Source organism: Crocodylus siamensis, chromosome 9, assembly GCF_052110815.1.
Source record: "Crocodylus siamensis isolate JL-2025a chromosome 9, ASM5211081v1, whole genome shotgun sequence".
Classification (NCBI taxonomy): domain Eukaryota; kingdom Metazoa; phylum Chordata; order Crocodylia; family Crocodylidae; genus Crocodylus; species Crocodylus siamensis.
The window spans coordinates 59,055,729-59,074,671 of NC_143403.1; the positions used below are offsets into that span (position 1 = coordinate 59,055,729).

Genomic DNA, 18,943 nt, shown 5'->3' on the forward strand with positions numbered 1-18,943 from the left:
TTTTTTTGCTTTCACATCCAAATGATGAGCAAAGCCGAGTTTCACTCTGCAGATCTTTGCACCTCTAGCTATACGCCACGTGACCACCTCCACACACACTTTACCTGGCATTCACTTGACAGAGGCAGCCAGATGAAAAAAAAAAAAAATCAGCTTCTCTAAAAATTGATGTGAAAGTGACTTTCCCCCTTCAGAAATGATGCAAATCACTAAATATTTTGTCTTGTTGTACAGCAAATGAAGGCAGAGCAAGCGGCTTAGAGGTTGCAGCAGCATTAGAGGTATAGAAGGGTGCTCTGAGAGAAGAAAAATGGAATGAGCCACACATACTCAATTGCTAATGCCAATCAAAGGCTAGAAACCCTCAACGAAAGGGTCAGCTGCAGGCCAGCCTGCAACGGGACAGACCTGACTCCACTGCTCCGCAAATCGCTCCTGGGAAACGGTAGAAAGTAATCTCATCTATGTGGAGACATTCCTGAAAATAAATGTAAATTAACTAATACTGAGAATTTAAAGTGGGCTGTCCATTGCCTTATGGATACGCGCTCATTCAGACTTAAAGTTGCCTTAATCTATCTTAAATCAGTGAATTAAGACCATTTTAATTCTCAATAAGAGTGTACACACAAGGGCATAAGGCAGTTGAACTAATCTACTTTACATTCACAACTTTAGTTAGTTTGGATTAAATCTCCTAAGTATCCCCATGCAAATAAGCCATAAAATTGGGCGAACCGCATGGGCTGTGCAGTCCACTGGGTCCGTGTAACAGGAAGGTCATATGCAAGTGGGTACAACATGATTTGACCCCATAATGGCTATATAGGACAGACAAGGTAAAAAAAAAGGCCATTGTTTCAGAAAGAGCTAAAATGACAGCTAGTGACCAGAAAAGTCCTGACAGCATTCCTGCCCAGAGGCACCAGGGCAGACTAAACACCGTTTGGGGCAGAGTACCAAAAACACCCCACCCCAGCCTCAACTTGTAAGATGTTGGTGTGCCAAGGGCAGATGGCAGGGGAGGCGGGGGGCCATGAGGAGCCCGATGCTTGTTGTGGGAGCATAGACCCAGCCCCTTCCCTGCCATACGCCCCGAAGCACGTGCCAAGCAAAATGCCTTTGCGTGCCATGCTCTGGCACCTGTGCCGGAAGTTGCCTACTCCTGATCCAACCCATCTCTAGAACAGCTTGATTCTAGGCCTGGATCCAATACTGCATTCCCTTACTAAAACCTGACTGTCATAAAAAGCAATCCCCTGCAAACCTCAAGTATTATTGGTTTTGTGGTACTACCTAAAGTGCCCCTCCAGGGAAAATGTCTAAGGAGACAGTTCAGGACCCAAAGAGCTTACATACAGCCCTTTGATGGTTTCAAAGGCCATAGGATGTATCTGAAATTCTTACACTGATGCAGCACTTTTCATCAGATGAGTTCAGAGCAAACCACTTTACAAAGAATAATGAAATTATACATGGTTTCCAGTGGGGGTGAACCACAGTTGAAAACATTACGTGACATGCCTTTAGGTTACAGAGCAAGCCAGTCAGAGTTAGAAACAGGACTTGGAAGCTGGATTTTCTTTCCTGTACTCAAACTGCTGGATAATGCTGGCTTGTACTTCTTTTCTTCCTTTTTTAAAAATGTATTTTGCTATTTAACACGAATACAGAAAACAACTACAAGTAAGCTGCAAAGCTCCCCATCTAACATGAGAGACATTGACCAAGTGTTCAGGTAAGAATATTCGGGTAATGGTATTATGGAGGGCCAAGGGCCTCCTTCCACATGCAATGCGTGTTTAGCTATTGTGTCTCATCCTCTCTCACCCACCATCTTTTTCTTTTTTCACCAGGTCTGAGGGCATGGAGTCAGCATTTCTCTAAATTATATCCATTTAATAAAGCAGATTAAATGCACTCCTGCCAAAACAGAATATTCTAGCAACAGGAAAACCAACGTCTCGGGGAGTCAGGACTGCCAAACATGAGACCTCCAGCCTTAGGTCAATAAAATACTGTTTCAAAATGCTGAGAAGTCCTGGGCATTGACCGACTGCGAAAGAATTAGCAACTTACAATAATAATACATCACTTCTCTCCCCTAACCCGGTAGACACTGTCCTGCATAAAATTGACTTGTATATCAAGAACCGTCTCGCTCATCTCTGGCAAGGAGCTGGCTAGGACGCTCTCCTTCACGTTGGGTTGCTAGAAATGACTTCCAAGCAGTTACCAGAAAAATGCCTACATAGCAAGATACCTGGATACCTGATATACAGCAAGACACTGATTATGCAGGTAGCTTGTGACAAAAGGTTTTAGCTGCTGAAGGATGGTAGGGATAAGGGGGGGGAAGAAAAAAGATACAGAGTTCTAATTCTGTCTTGCAATAGACATTTTATGGTACTTGGTTATTGAGCTTGAACCTGTACTGACTGGAAAAGACCAGCTGTTATTGCTACCACAATCTATCCTTGCAGCCTCTCCCCTTTAATGCACAAAAAAAAAAAAAAAGTGAGAAGAGTTTAAACAGTGAGTTACTGAATGCAAAAAATTCTGAAACCTGTCAGAGCATCCTAGTACAAGTCTAACACACTGACTGCCTCTTCAGACACCTCTTGCAAAAGTCCATACAAGATGCTCCAGTCAACAGAATCCCAGATCTAGCAGAAACAGAAAGGACTGAGATATGGGCACAAAGTTATTAGCAGCATAGAGAGACCTCAGTATAAATGGAAATAAAAAAAAACAAAACTGGGGCTGCTTAGTTTAAAGGGGAGATGACAGTGGGATGCAAAATAGTCATTGCCATAAAAGGCAGTACAAAAACAAGGGAACAGCCAATGGAGCAAAAAGTGAAACCACATTTAAAACTTAATGAGAAGAAAATACTAGTGCAAGTCACTGGCACAAGATTCAGTCTCACAACTTCTAACAATTCTAAGAAAGAAAGGTCTGGACATTTTGCAAAGATGGGAGTGCTCAACTACATCAAACAAAATACTAAGCCTTCTCACCCGAAGGCACAAGCCAACCACTAAGTTCCCCTATGAGCAAGTTATTCTTCAGATGTTTATTTTTATTGCTTAGATTTATATCCCGCCTGCAGGATGGCTTACAGTAACAGACAAACAACCCACAAGTTTGGCTTCCTTGTCCTGTCCCCTGAAGCATCTGGCATTTGGCACTCAGAGAAAGGATGCCAGGCTAGAAAGGAGGTCATTCCAATCTGGCATGCCTGGAAAGGCAAAATGCACCGAGGAAAGCGTGGAGTGTTAGACGACAAATTCCAGTAACTCAGGAGCCCAGTTCTGTAGCCTTGAATCACCATCTTGCCCTGGAACTGGTGCCAACAGGAAGCTAAAAAAGCTGAGGCAGACAGACTTCAGTCTTGTGAGGTCCTGAAGTCGCCAACCTTGCAGGTAGTGGGGTACAAGGCAAGGCACAGTTTGGCCTGTTAAGTCCTCACCAGTGGAAGTAGGGGAGCACTCACTCACTGCAAAACCAGGAAGGACACAGAGTGGCAGGCATTTGCAGATCAATTTAAAGTAACAACTACTAATGGGCAGAGGGTCCCAAGAGGAGGCCGGCATCCCTCCTCTGTACAGAATGTGCTTCCGCAGTTTGAAAAGCTCAATTTACTTAAAGAATTGGGGTGAGGGTGGTTGCCTATTTGGGTTTTTTTTACCTTTAGATGAACCTTCCTACTCACAGCTGAATGGCAGTGCCAACAAGAACACCAGCATGTAAAACACAGGCCCAGAGCAATTCACCTGCTCCAACGGGGCACAAAGACAATGCATGATCTCTCTCTAACAGGTCTGAATCAAAGGAAACAGACAATTTGGGTTTCTAGATTAAGCCTACCCATTCCCTGTTGGCTTTGGCTCCAAGTCAAATTAACCCTCAAATCAAGACCTCCAACCAAGCACTCTAGAGGCTGCTACTGGATTTGTGCCCAGAAGAGCATCTTAGGCATTGGACCTATGCGAAGCACCAAGTATTCGCTTCAGATTCGGCTGATTCGGAGGGACAGCAATTCAATTCGGAGATTCAAATCACTGTCCCAATTCGATTTGGCTGAATCGGATAAGAAAATTCGGCGCCACTTCAGAGATTCAGCCATATACTAAACAAGCAGCAGTCCTAACCATGCTGGACACAGCTGCCTCCAGCTGGTAAGTCTGTCGTGGTGGGCAGAGGGGGGAATGGGCCTGAATCTCCTCCAAATCAGATCGACTACCAAAGCTTCGCACCGCCCTATTAGGCATCCTCTCAGTAAACCTGCTTCATGACCCCTTTGCTTGAAAATCAGCTACTACTGCTATATTATCCATCCAAGTGTTCACTTCCCTAAATCACATCAGATGTCTAACAGCAGCCGTGGACAGAAGATAAACAGCCTTCAGGAATGGCCACGCTAACTCACAAAAAAGGCTTGTGGGAAAGGAGCTTGTAGGAAATCCAAAGCCCAAATATAAAATATATTGTACTTTTTTGTTTAAATACTAAAAGCTCAGTAAATTCCCTACATTAAAGATTACTTATCTTCACACTGGAATGTCTTAGTTTCTCTGTCACTAATATTTAGACGCAATTTGTCCAAACAGAGGTATTTACTGTACTTCATTACAACAAAGTATTTGAGAGTTGGCCTAATAAACTCATGTCTGCTTTTGAACCGTAAACCCTGTGCCTGACTGAACAAAGGTTTATTCTATTAGCTCCTCAAATCAATTAATAAAAATGCAACTTCTCCACACAGCAATGGAATAAAACCCTCAATCTAAACCACAAAAATCCTTGAATGGCAGGAAATGGGGCACAGGACAACTAAGAAACTCCAAATTATTCTATGCATGTATTCACTACCCTATTTATTCAAAATACTGACTTAGCTGTGAAGTGTATTGTACCAGGAAAGCTTCTTCTGGTAACATCTCATTGATCCTTATATACCTGCTCTCCACCTTTCTAAAGTTCTTTAATTGCCCTCCCCCACAAAAAAAATATACATACAAGGGAACCAGCTATTGTTGTGCATATATATTCAGTAAGTGTAGGGCTGCAGTAAAGCAATTTTTATCCCATCAAGATGCCTGCCATAACTGCTTATTAACATTAACTGGTTGGTATTTCATGTTCACATTGCACCTTTCAGCTGCAGACTGCAAAGTCATTTCCAAAAGCTAGGTGTGCATTGCTGCTATTGTCCTGCCAGCGGGAAACTAAGGTATGTCGAATCATTTACTCCAGGTCTCAGAGCAAGTTAGTGGTAGACCAGAAACAGAAACTCAAGTTAACTGACCTCCAGCCCCTAGGACTAACTGCTCCCTTGCTTGAAAGGCAACAGGTGCCACATGCGCATCATTGAACATCCAGTCATTTTGGGGTTTGTTAAGAGCATTTCATTTCCCCCATTAGAAACTAAATATTGAGCACATTCCATGTGTGTGCAAGTTATGCTGCATTAGGTAAAGGCACAAGATCTGGAGCTCATCTGAGTCATTAATGCTACAGGCCTACAAGAAGGACCATCTGCAGAACAAACTTGCACACGCCCAAGTACCCTCCTACCATGAGAGAGGGGGAAATATTGCTGCTAAGCCAGTACACATTTCAAACAAACCTGCTCAGGTGAAGCTTCCTCTCCTCAGAAAAGAACAGTCTTGATTTCAACTTGGGGACATAGGAAAGGTCATGGAATTCATCTCAAACTCTGTACCAAAGAAAAAAAAAAAAAAGAAAGGCATTACTTCAGTTCTCCTCTCACCCACCTAGCAGCCCCAAGGACAGTGACTGCCTATAGACACAGAATAATCAGGAGAGACATTGAAATATGAATATGGGAAACAAAACCTTGTTAGTGCAGGTTTAGAGACAAGGGCTCTTGCAGATCAAAAGTTACACTGGCAAAGCTTCCGAGTCAAGCAGAGTTTTGAGGGCTCCTAGAGCCAAAGGACTGTAAAAGGTATATTCTGCAATATGCCCCATAGTTACAGGATTTCTCAAGTCTGAAGAACATGATGGAGAATATTTAAAATGTCACTAAAACCTGATGTTTATTTAAAAGAAAAAGTTTTCACTTCAAATAAAGCTTTGTTTTGAAATGTATGAAGCCAACTGTTAGTGTATGGAGCAGGAGGTCCTGGTTGTTAGCCAGCGAAAGCCAATGAATTATGTTTAGTGAGAAGTTTATTAGTTCAGTAAACACCATTCCAGATCCCCTCGCCCCTGAACTGCAGAAGCCAAACCAAGAGATACTCAATGGCACCCAAAATGGCAGCAAGTTAGATTTCAGAGAGTTTTGAAGAAATCACTGTTGCATTGTTTCACACAGCAAGTCTTGAAAGCTGCCAAGGCAGCACAAAGGGTAGGTAACTCTTTCGTAGGAGTTACCATTTTATGGAGCAGGGATGGCTGCTTCCATTTAGTAGGCAAACAGTTTAAGAGCCTGGGGACTCTTGGCAAGGCAGGACACCAAAGGACAACTTATACACTAGCAAGGCTTGTGAAGGAGAGGGATAGGATAAAAGCCTTCTCCAGGTTCTCTGTGCTTCTTGCATCTGACTAACATCAACTTCCTTTCAGTCCTAACAGAGCACATGGCAAGGGTACGAGATTGAGCTTTGACAGTTTGTGACATCGCATCTCGATGAATGAGACCTGTTTGTTTAACTCAATCTGAGGCTGGTACAGCTTAAAAAGAGTCCAAGCGGGGAGGTACACACGACCAGGGACAGAAATGGGATTGCTGATGACAAGTACCTCCTATAGGCAGTGATACTAATATTTACTTAGCTGTACACCTGCCCACTGCAGGAAGCATCAAGTATACAAGTGCCTTCAGACCACTATGACTCAAAACAGCTGTACAAGAGATGTTTGCAAAAGTGACTTCTACCTACAGAGCCAAGAATCAGCCATCCAGGACATAAATATAACAGGATTAGCCCAGCTCCAAGCACTATTGCAGACTGCACTAGATCTGACAGAAGGGAAACGGATACCTGGCCAGTGAAGTACTTGCTTTTGCTACTTTTATATCTCAATAACTAGAGCAGTGGGAGACAACCTCTTTGCCAGGTGTGCCAGATTTGCCCCACACCCTCTCCGTGCGTCACTTCAATTGCCTTCCACTGCCCAATCTGGGGCTCTGCTTCCTGCCCTGTGCTTTCTGCTCCCTGCCCTATCTACCACGTCTCATTCCTGCTTCTTCATGCATTCAGGGATAGCAATGATGGCATTCATCTTTGAACCAGACCAGATGGAGGTTTGTTCAACATCGCAAGGTTTAGAGCAAAAACCAAGGTGAAAAAGCTGTTTCTGAGAGATTTCCTGTTTGCGGATGATGCAGCCTTGGTTGTTCACAGCCAACCTTCCCTGAGTTTCGGGTTGACAATTAGTCTCAAGAAGACTGTGATCAAATTGTGTACCAAGGGGTGGAAGAACCAATGACTGGCATCACTCTGGAAGGTAAATCCCTTGACATTGTCAAGGACTTTTGCTACGTGGGTTGTATGATCAGCAGGAGTCTTGACCTTTGGACTGAACTGACTAACAGAATCGGAAAAAGCATCTAAGAATTTCAAGCTATTTCAGAAACATGCACAGAATAACAGCAAACTATCAGATAAGGTGAAAATGCAAATCTACAAAAAGTTGAGTGCTGTCATCCCTACTTTATGGTTCAGAAACATGCGTCTAGCATATGTAGTCCATCAGGAGACCAAACAGCTTCCACATGAGATGTCTGTGCAAGATCCTGAAAATAATATGGGAAGACAAAATGTCAAACAGAGATAATTAACTAAAAAGAGGGGCATAAAAGGAGTCTGGACTACTACTGTCATGAATGAATAGGGCAATAGAGTCTCAAATACCTTCTGATAAAAACTGGACTTAATGGAAGGAGGCAAAAATCCAGGCAGGGAAGCAACCTATATAAAGCTTTACAAGAGCCGGGCTTTCGACCTTGCTAATCCCCCTTCCCATCTCAGGGCTTCCTGAGTCGCACTTTATTTGGTGGCATCATTGGTGTTAGCAGCATTGGGGCCATAGGTGACTGGTAGGGGAGCACAGGGAGGCATGTCCCCACCCTTCCCGACGGGGCCGTCCCTACCACCAGCAGCTTCTGCGAGTGCTCACCAGCTCTGCCCCCACTGCCAATGCTGCTGGTGGCTTCTGCGGGTGCCCCCCAGACTCAGGAGGCACCAGTCACCCATGACCGGGGCAGGTCTTTGTCCACCTCTTCCTGCATCAACCTAGGTTCCCAACACTACAGCTGCTCTGCTCTTTACACTTTCTTCCATGAAAGAGGTCAGGAAAGAGCAAAGTTGTCAAATGCTATACTAAACATACAATGTACTGACATGCTCCATATATATGCATCTGGGATTGTTTTTCAATTGTTGTTGTAGAGAAAACATGAGAATCATTTACATGTTAGCTGACAGTTTGAAAAGTCCACGGATTTTGCAATGGGATTTATGAGGTTGCTCAAGTGATCAAGCCTTGGCCCATTAACTGCTTGCAACTTAGAGCCTTGCTGCAGAAAGTGAGGGGATGAACACACAGGACACTTCTCAAGTCCCAGAATAGCCATTTCAAGTTTAGATCTATCATCATAATCTCCCCCAATATAATGAGTCCCTGGGGAAATGCTGCCAACCGGTAGAGTACGGTATGTGCAGAGGTCATACAGAAAAGTACCAGGCGTTCTCCATGTCACAATCAGCTACTTTTTATTGCCTCTCTCAATCAGAATCTCTGTATAGACAAATAAAGTTTATCAGTATCCCAAGAGAGGCCACTACTTACAAGTCTTTTTTCAATTGGAATCATCCAGGAAAATAGGAAGGCCAATACCAGTATAGACAATTGTTTCTCTAAGGCGCTTGTCTACTCAGGGAAATCAAGAGTCAGTCATAATCACAGTCCGGGACTGACTCCACCATGTGGGTACTACTGTAGAGTAGAGAACAAGGAACTTTATTCTGAAACAATTTTTTTCTTTTTTTGCAAGACTAATAACTCCACTCAGAAAGCAAAAGAGTTATTCTGGAGTGGAGTGTCTGCATGGGGGAGTTAGAACAGACAGGCTCAATTACAGCACAAAGCCCTAGTGGGATACTTACTCCAGAACCGCAGTGCTGGCCTATTTTCTCCGTGTAGACAAGGTCCTACCGACTGAAGGGTAAACGTGCTAGTAAGAACTGAGACAAAGGAGACAGGTGAGTGGATACATGCCAGCAAAATGGGCACTGGACTGGATATCCCTATGCAATTCAGGATCAGTCCCCTCACCTTCCTGTGCCTCCCCTCCTTTGCCTGGTTATACACAAAGCTCTTCAGGGCAGGGTTATCAATTGCTGTACATTTGTACAGTACTTAGGAAAATTATTAATGTTATTTCAGTGTCTGCAAAATATGGTGAACTTATCTAACTTAGGGTCCGATCAGATCAATTATACCAATTTAAAATACAAGGTGGGAGGGACTCTCCATGCATGAGCTGTTCTACAGTTACCATTTCATGCGTCTACTCCTACCCCAGAGCAAACAAACTCAACTCCGTAAGTATGCCTTGTTTCACTCAGAGCTAAGCCTCCCTGGTACAGCTTTCACTTACTACAAGATAGGAGCAGACACATGAAACAGTTACTGAGGAACAACTGATATGTAGAAAGTGTCCCCCTCCTAGCCCTTCAAACGCAGTATAAATTTGCTCATCTGTCCATACACTTACTCACATACAGGTGGATACTGAAAACTAATAGCAACTCTCTTCTCTAAATAAATCTCAGCTTTGCAGCACCTTCCCTAGTGTCATCACAATCACAATACCAGGCCCTGTGTTTAATAAGGAAGAGCCTCCAATGTGGGGCACAGATCCCTAATACTCAACCAAACTCACCAAGGGCATGCCAAGGCCATGTCATCAGAACCATAATGAAGCAGCATCAAGAGCAGGCACAGTTCAAACATTTTCTCCCCAGCAATGGTGAAAGACAAGACACCCTTCCCTCTAAATTAACCCTGTCCCTTCCAAGGAATGCCTGGAATTTCTACTATTTCCCTACAGAGAATGGAAAGCAGAGGCTTGGCATGGGGCAAGGCAGATAAGAGAGCCTGCCTTCTCTTCTGGTTTTGTTAAATCCACCTGGATATTCAGGGCATGTGATGGCAAGATAGAGATATGGCTGTTAAGAGACTCAGACTGCAAAATAGCTGGTATGATGTCCAAGCAAACAGAAACTCCAGTTTACAACATGACCATAGTATATAAAACAACACCATAAAAATACAAGCCAATCCAACTGCTGCAGCTTTCCTTCACAAAGCAATGGTAAAGTTCCTTATTCCCCTGAAAGTGTGCTTGTAAGATTTACTAGGATGTGGTACCAAAGTCTTCATCACTTGTACCAAAACACAGCTGGCCAGTAGCTCTTAATCTTGAGACTCTAAGGTAGATCCTTAATGGCTAAAAGCATACATTGCAACAATACATGCACAAAATTTCCTGCAGGAATGCAAGCCCCCAGCCAGTTAAAAAGTGGACGTAGCAATTTACTTGTAATCCTCTCCCAAACCTGATGACATTTGTTTCTGGGTGAAAAAAGTCAAGGTTGCAGAGTTGGGGTTTAAAATCACTAAAGCCTTGTCTATTTTGGAGATTAGCTCTTCACTTGTTCATCAGCACCTCCTTGTTAGCAGGGATGCCAAGCCAAAAGCATACATTTCTGAGCCCTAGCAATTTGCCATAGGGTCATAATCTCCAATCAAAAGTTTAACCCAAATCTAAGAAAACAGCAAAATAAACCTAGTCACTGTATTAAGCTACAAAGAGTAAAACTAAAAGTTCCAACTTTCTATTTCTTGGCAATATTTCTGTAATTGTATAATATTCTGAATATAATCTGCTTTGGGGGACAGAGTATAAGAAAAACTGGATACTTGCAGAGAGAGGCTGCGCAATTCCATATTTCCCTTTAGTGAATTTTGAATTTTCGTCCCTCTGTTCATCAGCCAGAAAGAATGAAAATATCCACCTACGTTAACTCAAAGGGAACCCTGTCCCGCCCCCTTTGCCCCAGACATGACCACAACTGACATTCCCAATAGTCACCGGTTTAATGGCCCACGGGTCTGTGGTTATACCCACAACTAGGATTTCATCTTGCAAGTTCCAGCACGCCGCATTTATGCCAGCTCATACATCAAATCTAATACTCAAATGGTAAAAGGAGATGCTCAACATTTAGATTGACATTGAAGGGGGGGTGAATATATTACACTGCTTGGGTGTCTGCGTGTGTGTATTTGTACACAAGCGGGAAGTTGGAACCATCATTCAAGAAAAACAGTTGGCCTTTGAGAGAGGGGGAAAAAAAAGTTGTAAAAAGAATCGATTCCATTAAATAGCTCTATAAATCAAAAAAAAAAAAAAAAAATCAATGGAAAACTACATCCAGTAGATGCCAGGTAACTCCCACATGTTGTTGAGTGCAGCTGTCTGTGAAAATGGCCACACCCAAGTCCTCAGTCACTGTTGTTTCCCAACCCATGAAGTGATCACAAGTGCGATACTCATGCGTGCCCCCCCCACCTCTGCACATGCAGTCCGTCCGATTTAAAAGCTGAGCACAGAAGTTCATTGGGAAAGCAATGGTCCAAAACAGGCTTTACTGAAAACGCCCATAAAAAGACTGTTTCATTAAAACAACCCCCAAAGACCACAGGAGGACGACTTGACCAGAACTGCCTCCACCCCACCCAGACACACATAGCCAAGCCACTTACAACAGTCTTTTACTCGGCAGTGATCAAAACATCCACAGCTCATTTTATCCGCGCACTTGGATGTCAAGGGGTTTGAAAGGAGCCTCGGACACAAGGCCATCAATTTCTCTAAAGTGCTGCCCAGCCAACTGCATTAGTTAGCCGCTTTTCCCCCTCCCACTGTAAGGAGTAGCTGTCCTCATCACTACGTAAAGACGGAGGTGTCGCACTACCACCGTCTGGTTTCGGTTGTACTATACAAACAGTTAAAACAACGTGATTTTTATTTTACTGAAACTCAAGCTCTCCATGCTCATCCTAACAGGGACAAGAGTTCCCACATGATGCATCAGCCTTCACTTTTACTTCTCCAGCAACTGTAGCTTGCTACCATTTTATTTAACTTTTTGACTCATTTGGACGCAGTTTTGTTTTTATAAAACAGAAATGCCCCTTTTCTCTCTTTCTGGGAGAGAGCAGAAACCTTTGAGGCCTTTCATTTTGTGATGGCAAAACAGACAGGTACAGAAGGATTCTCATTTTCTTTAAACTTGCAAGAGATCTGCACACTGCACATCGTCTTGCATTTTGTGGGTGCATATGTACGCTGCTTGTCCATATGTCTGTCTGCATGCAAAATTTAAGCATGTCAAATGTGAAATTTCTGCAGAGATTCAGAAACGCTAAGCTGCTTAGCAGAACATTTATATTTTATGATTAGGCACATACACATATTCACTTTCAGTTATCCATATAGGGAGGCTGGCATCTTGTTTTATATAAAGCACAAAGTCATGGTAAGACCACAATACTTCCCAGCATGAGGAAGGAAATTAATTTAATAATCTGATCTAGGGTGAATGCTGCTGAGATTCAGCACTAATGATGCAAGATACTGAGCGCACTCAACACACTCAACTGGGTGGCATGAGGTCACTTGGAAAAAAGGAGTCAAAAATGACACCAAAGCTTTTCCTTTAAAAAAAAAGGTAACACATGCCTGTTCACAGAACTGGGCTACAAAGAGAAAAACTAAGAAAACCCCAAATATTTCTACTTCTTTGTAAAGTTCCCATCATTTTTTAATGGGATCTGAGGGGTTTCAGCATATTAGACAACAACCAGCTTTCAGTCATGGTCACAAGCTCTGCCAAGAGATAGGCCTGCTCAGTCTTGGGCAGCCTCCAGGAGCTAATTCAGGAGCACAGAGAGGACATCCTGGTGTGCACACTAGATGTTTTTAAGAAAACAAACAAGCATGAATTGTCCAACTGTAGGTTTCTAGCTAACCTCTGGCATCCAGCGAGACAAAGCAGCAACACATATCAGCCCTGTTCCATTCAAAAGACCACTAGGACTCACGTTGGGCAAAGGAGTCATATGATAGACATCAAACATGAGTCAAAGGAAAACAAAGGGACATCTCCCTTGGCAGAATACGTTAAGATTTTCCACAAACTGAAAACAAGTTCTTCACTCTTCCCCTGCCCTCATAGTTTATCCATTGCCGTCAAGTTTCCCCACATACCCAGAAATTAAGAAAAGCAGAAGTAGCAGAGAATGGATGGACGCTCCCTCTCTGGCACTCTGTACTCACTGCTTACGTGCGTCTCGGGGGACATTTTGGGTGTAGTGGATGGGTGGCTGTTTCAGTTATAAGAATCAGCATGAAACCCCACAGAGTTTGAGTGAAAAGCGGGAACAGGCAGCACCTAGGGACAGGCACTTAATAAGGGCTACTATAGAGAGAGGTACTTAGCTGCATTAGTCTGAAGTTGGGCAAAAGGCAGGGTAAAGATGCACGGTGATGGACGACTTATGTAGAAGGCCTGAATAAACAAGCAGACAGGATGTGAAGGCTTTAACAATATGGATTAAAAGAGAAGCCTACACAGAGATCCGAACCATGAATTGAATGTGCTGCTAAAATTGACATGCTGCTGGAGCAAATACTCATATAGCAGTGTTTAACCGAAAAGACAAGTCGATTAAAGACAGCACTTACTTATGAAAATTGGGCTAAAGGAGAGGATTGCAAATAATTTTACTATTGAAATTGCCCTCCCAACCCAAAACAGCAAAATTTAAATCCTATTTTCTGCCACAACAGAGCTTAAAAAATAAAAAAAGTTTAGCTCATTCATAATACCTTATTTCAAAGCAGTTAATATAAAACAGGATTATTGTGCTGGTTCGTTCTTAGAGATACAGCACTAAAACTGGATCAACACGGTAGTAGCCTTCATTCTGCCAAATCCTGGAACAAGAGAGGGGGAAATATTTATTTCCCAGCTACAGTCTCTGGAGAACCAGCAAGAGAAAGGCTCAAGGACCACAGTACCCTAAAAAGAACTGATGTCCGTTCCCAAACAGCTTTAAAATATTCTGACATGTTTATATAGTTGAGCTCTACCTCCAAAGCAGAATTAGTTGTGATCATTCACTGAAAGAGCACCAAGTCAAAAACAACTGCTGTCGTAGGGTCCATTTTACCTGTTTCACCATTGAAAAGTTTCTCTTTTTTGCAGACTGATCTCATTCCATTGACTTTTTTTGCCCATTACAACATTAGGCCCAATGTAAAAACACTTAATAAATACAGTTTTTCAGATGATCATTTTAGTATATCAAATGAAACACATGCATTGAAGCTTAATTGACGTAATTAACAGAGCAGAGGAATTTGAACTAAAGGAAAGAGTCCCTTTCCCTCCGTCTCAAATTAAGGTTTTGCATTCTCATAGCATGTGTCATTGTTAAAGAGGTGTCATCACATCCTTTCATAGACATTGGGGCTGGAAGGGACCTCGGAAAAATCAAGTCCAGCCCCAAAACTAGATCCTTACAGAAACTAGATCTGAAAGTCTGCTACACAAAACGTGCCACATCATGATCCATCAGAGACAGAGACTTTTGGTAGTTCATTGGCTGACATGATTAAGCCTATGTCTGAATTTTCCCCTTACAAAAGAGAGAGAGATCACGAATGTTTAAGACTCCAAAAAAAAGAGAGACACCTTGGAGATCACTAGGGACTTCACCCAAACATTTCAATAATGGACAACAGTAGAAAACTCCTTCGTGTGTGTCCAGCTAATAGTGCGGTGACTTATTTCTGTCTCTCAAGCCTCCAAGCTGCATCCTGCAAGACTAAGTAAATAAAGAAGAGCAAGTGCATTCCCTTACGTGCTTCCCAAGCTACACTCACAATTTTAAACCGAAGCGTCTCAATCAGCCTTGCCACCATCCACCACTTCCTCCGCAGCACTAGAAGAAGTTCTAACGCCAAAACGGAAAACTCTCCATGGGCAGCTGTCCCTTTCCTGCAAGGACTACTCAGCAGCCCCCACTTCCTGTGGCTGCTGCATCACAGGAGACAGAAGAGCCGCTCTGGCTCCGTTCCCCAATGTCAAATGCCACTGCCTGCATCGGGGTGTGGAAGCCAGAGAGACCACCTGGCTCTCCCTGAGCCTAGCAGCAAGCCTAGCAAACGGTAACACCCCTCCCCTACCCAGAGAGGCAATCAGAGAAGCTAAGAGCCAACACTGCCTTGGGGCTCCGTGGCATAGCCTCATGGATGTATGAATCGGCTCCAGCTACAGTCCATCTCTTATCTCCAGCACTAGGAGCTAAGCCAGCTCCACGCCTGCCAAAGGGCCTTCGCATTTCCAGGGAATCCCCAAATACAGCAGAGAAAATGAGTCCCAAAGTATTGATTGTGGCCGCTTGACCCTTCCAAAATATACTGACTCAGACCCGAAAGACTGGAAAGCAATGAGTGAGGGTTAGTTCGAATGGTAGGGTGTCCTGAAGAACAAAAGCACTTTTCCCTACTTTTTTTAACTCCAGCTGACTTTTTCCCTTGGTAGCTTACCAAAAGGCCCATCTGTGTATCTTAAGTACTTTTTCCACTGTAGACCTCATTTCTGCAGCTGGATTAAGAATCCAAGCGAATAGCTGGACTTGCAGCAAGTCCGTGTGGGGATGAGGCCTTTGCTGAGAAGTAACTTCAAAAGAAACCCATCAGCGGTTCTGCGTTAACCCAGAGCTACAAATCAGGCCGGTTTGTGCAAATGCTTATTCCAGCAGCCGCAGAATCCAAGAGAAGTGCCTAAGCAAGCATCTGCAGAACCTGACCCGTGATCAGTCATCAACACAGCGCTCATGTGTGCCTTTGAACTGAAAGCCCTGTCACCGGGCACTTGGTCTAGGAGCCTTGTGAAGTGTCCTACCCCCCTCTGTGGCAGCAAGTCCAACTTTTTGGGGCAGAGTTCAGCACCACCCTCAGTCTCGTATCTATCAGAAGCTCCTTCCTCCTGAATATTTGGTTCTAGCCAACAAGGAGCTTGTGCTATTTTTAATTAATTGCTTGCTTTTCCTGCCAAAGCTGTGTGTTCATATTACCTTTCCACTTTGAAATTCAAGCACTCTCTCAAAAAGCCTGAGAGTTGCTAGATTACAGAAATACTTCCACTGCACATCACACCATCTTCCCTTCACACCCTGGCATCTCCTCCAGTCTGAAGATTTAAAAAAAAAAAAAAAGTAGAAAACAGAAACAATTATTTTTTCTAGCATACATGTGTCCAATTAGTTCTCAAATGCGTATCAAGTGAGTTTAGGCAAGACACGGGGATTTACTTGCTCAGTTCCAATGGAAGAGCTCCTACCCAACACCCTAACTCCCCTCCCCCTCCTTGAGAGGCAGAGCTCAGGGTGGGGGTGGGATAGCTGCCTGGCACAGCATGTAGTAGTTCCTATGGAAAAAAAAAATCCTGCAACTTCCCTTGAAATGCTGTGCACCACATGCCACAAAGGACAGCTGCTACCTTCTCACTTACACAAAACGTGACCTCAGCCAATCAATCTTCAGACCTAGTGCTGCAAGATACCTTCCCACTCACTGCTTGTACTAGGCAGAGCCATTGGAAGCAAGCAGTTTCCTCTGCACCAGGATGTGCATTGTTGATCCAGGAGGGTTTGGGGTTTTTTTTAAAGGAGGGTTGAGAGAAGGTGCAGATCAAGTACCTTCAGACAGAAACAAGCACGGCGCAGGTCTCCATATTACCAGTGCGGAGGCCGGCACAAGTCAGCAAATATTTTAATAATACCAAAGCGCACACATCAATAAACCTGCCTGGACTTCATCTGGACTCCTCTCCTCTCCTCTCCGTCTTGACTTACCAGTTCAACAGAGGTTAGAGCGTGAAACAAACTCAAGCCTCTGGCTCATACGACTGGATGCACTGGCCATATTAAGTAGGCAGCCCCTTGTAGAGGAGGCTTCTGCCAGGGCGCAGCTGGTTGCACACAGGCCAAACCCACATGTTTCAGACACCGGATCCCATTTCATCGGAGCCCTTCAGAATCCGGGAGATCGGCTAAGCATCCTAAATTAGTTTGCCTCTGCTGTGGTAGGAAGTATATTCGTCTGGTTAAGGGCCTGGGCTCTATTCTTGGCTCCACCACCGAGTGGCTGTGACCTTGAGAAAGTCACATAACCTCTCTGTGCCTAAGTTTCCTCATCTGTGGAATGGGAATGACATTCTGACGGGTGCCTGCGCGGCTTGTTTTACTGTATGCAAGGTACTTTAAGATCCTAGGAAGGAACTGCTGCACTGGGCTAAGTATTCAGCTACATCACCATTTTGCTGTGAATCTACTGCTTATTTTTCTTTGCACATACCTCAGAAGCAGCTTTCTATTTAATAGATAACTATAAGTAAGGTCTAATGTCTTTCTTAACATGCAGCCCTCACAACTAATTGAACTATTAGTAGGGAAGTCAGGTAGTTGGCATCTGCAGATGTATTATACAACAGGAATAACTACTACTACTCTCCTTTCCTAAATTTTACAGAAAATAAAGACCTTATGTCATTCAGCCATCTTCAAAACAAATCACATCCGTCACACAGAGAGGCTAAGAAAGTTTCCCAAAAAATCACACATCAGTGGCCAATGAATTCTTGAACCCTGGTCCAGCAGGTGTCAGACCTTTTCACCACGTGAACCACAGGCCAAGAGGCTGCCTCGTAGCCCTCTCTCTCTCATGGGGATGGCTGCCTGGGCCTCCAATGAGCAGCTGAGTAACATCACCACAGCAGTGACTTATGCTGGTAACCGGAAAATAAGAGAATCGGCTCCATGCAACCAGCCAGCTGTCTAGTAACCACCACCAAGTGGTGCACAGACCAGAGGAGCTGCAGTGCAAGCCCAAGCTCCTTCCCTTGTAAGGAACCCCACCCCTGTCAGAGGCCAGCCCTTCCGAACACCTCTGCAATTTGGATGGATGCGCAACGCGGTGCACGTTAAAGTGCTCTCCTTGGAGTTCACTTACGAACGCTGCCAACCTGTAAACAGTACAGTCAGCTTAGCTGCCAATACAGTTTTGACCTAGAGCAAACGGAAGTGCTTTTCCAAGAATTTCCGAGACTGTTGAGTCACAGCGTAACGCTGGCACCGCACCACATAACCCAAGAGGAAAAACAAAACAAGACAAGAAACCACTCCCAGCAGATGAAACAGGGACAGGTGGTTGCTTTCAAATGATTTGGAGGCATTTCCAGGAAGAAGTGGGTGGGCCAAGATAGTGTTTCCAAAAAACATCTATTTGCTGCAAGGGAACCTCTTTAATATCTCTTTTATTACAACACAGCCGAGTAGATGTTATACCCTGGACAGTACATTTTCATGATGATTTTGCAACCGTTTTAAAATAAGCCTAAATATCTGGAGTTTTGGAGATGATGCCCTGCCTTCCATGACAGGTCTGGCATGACATCATAGTCTCAGGCCTTCCAGATATCCCAACATACCCCAATGTTTTATTAAGATAATTCATTATTTGCATGACGGAAGCAGTGAGACTCCCCAGGTAAGGTCAGAGTCCTGTTGTGCAAAAAGAGGGAAAGATGAAACCTTATGACATAAAGAAACAAAAACAGGACATCTCACCTGCATTTTAAAGATAGAGAATTGGGACACAGGAAGATGACCTGCCTTTGGTCACCGAGGAAATTGTTAGAAACTGAACCCACCAGGCCATGCCAAGGAACTGGACACAGAAATCACCAGCACTTATACACAGGCACACCTTAAACTCACCTAGGAAGGGCACATAATCTCTATCATGGGAGGTATTTAAGAACAGGTATTT

The 18,943-nt window shown here is 43.8% G+C and overlaps 1 protein-coding gene across 13 annotated transcripts in view; it reads right to left on the reverse strand.

The window, feature by feature from the left end:
* The window catches only part of HIC2 (HIC ZBTB transcriptional repressor 2), a 107,162-nt gene that overhangs the window by 66,434 nt on the left and 21,785 nt on the right, over nt 1–18,943 (reverse strand). For 7 of the 13 annotated variants that reach the window (XM_090063715.1, XM_090063709.1, XM_090063707.1 and 4 more), the window contains exon 2: nt 5,633–5,722. The exons of 4 other annotated variants lie outside the window; for them this stretch is intronic. The gene's annotated coding sequence lies outside the window, so the exon portion shown is untranslated. Of the gene's footprint in view, nt 1–5,632; nt 5,723–7,685; nt 7,769–18,943 lie in introns of all 13 variants that reach the window. 2 more of the 13 variants (XM_090063706.1, XM_090063710.1) reach the window with 1 other exon arrangement.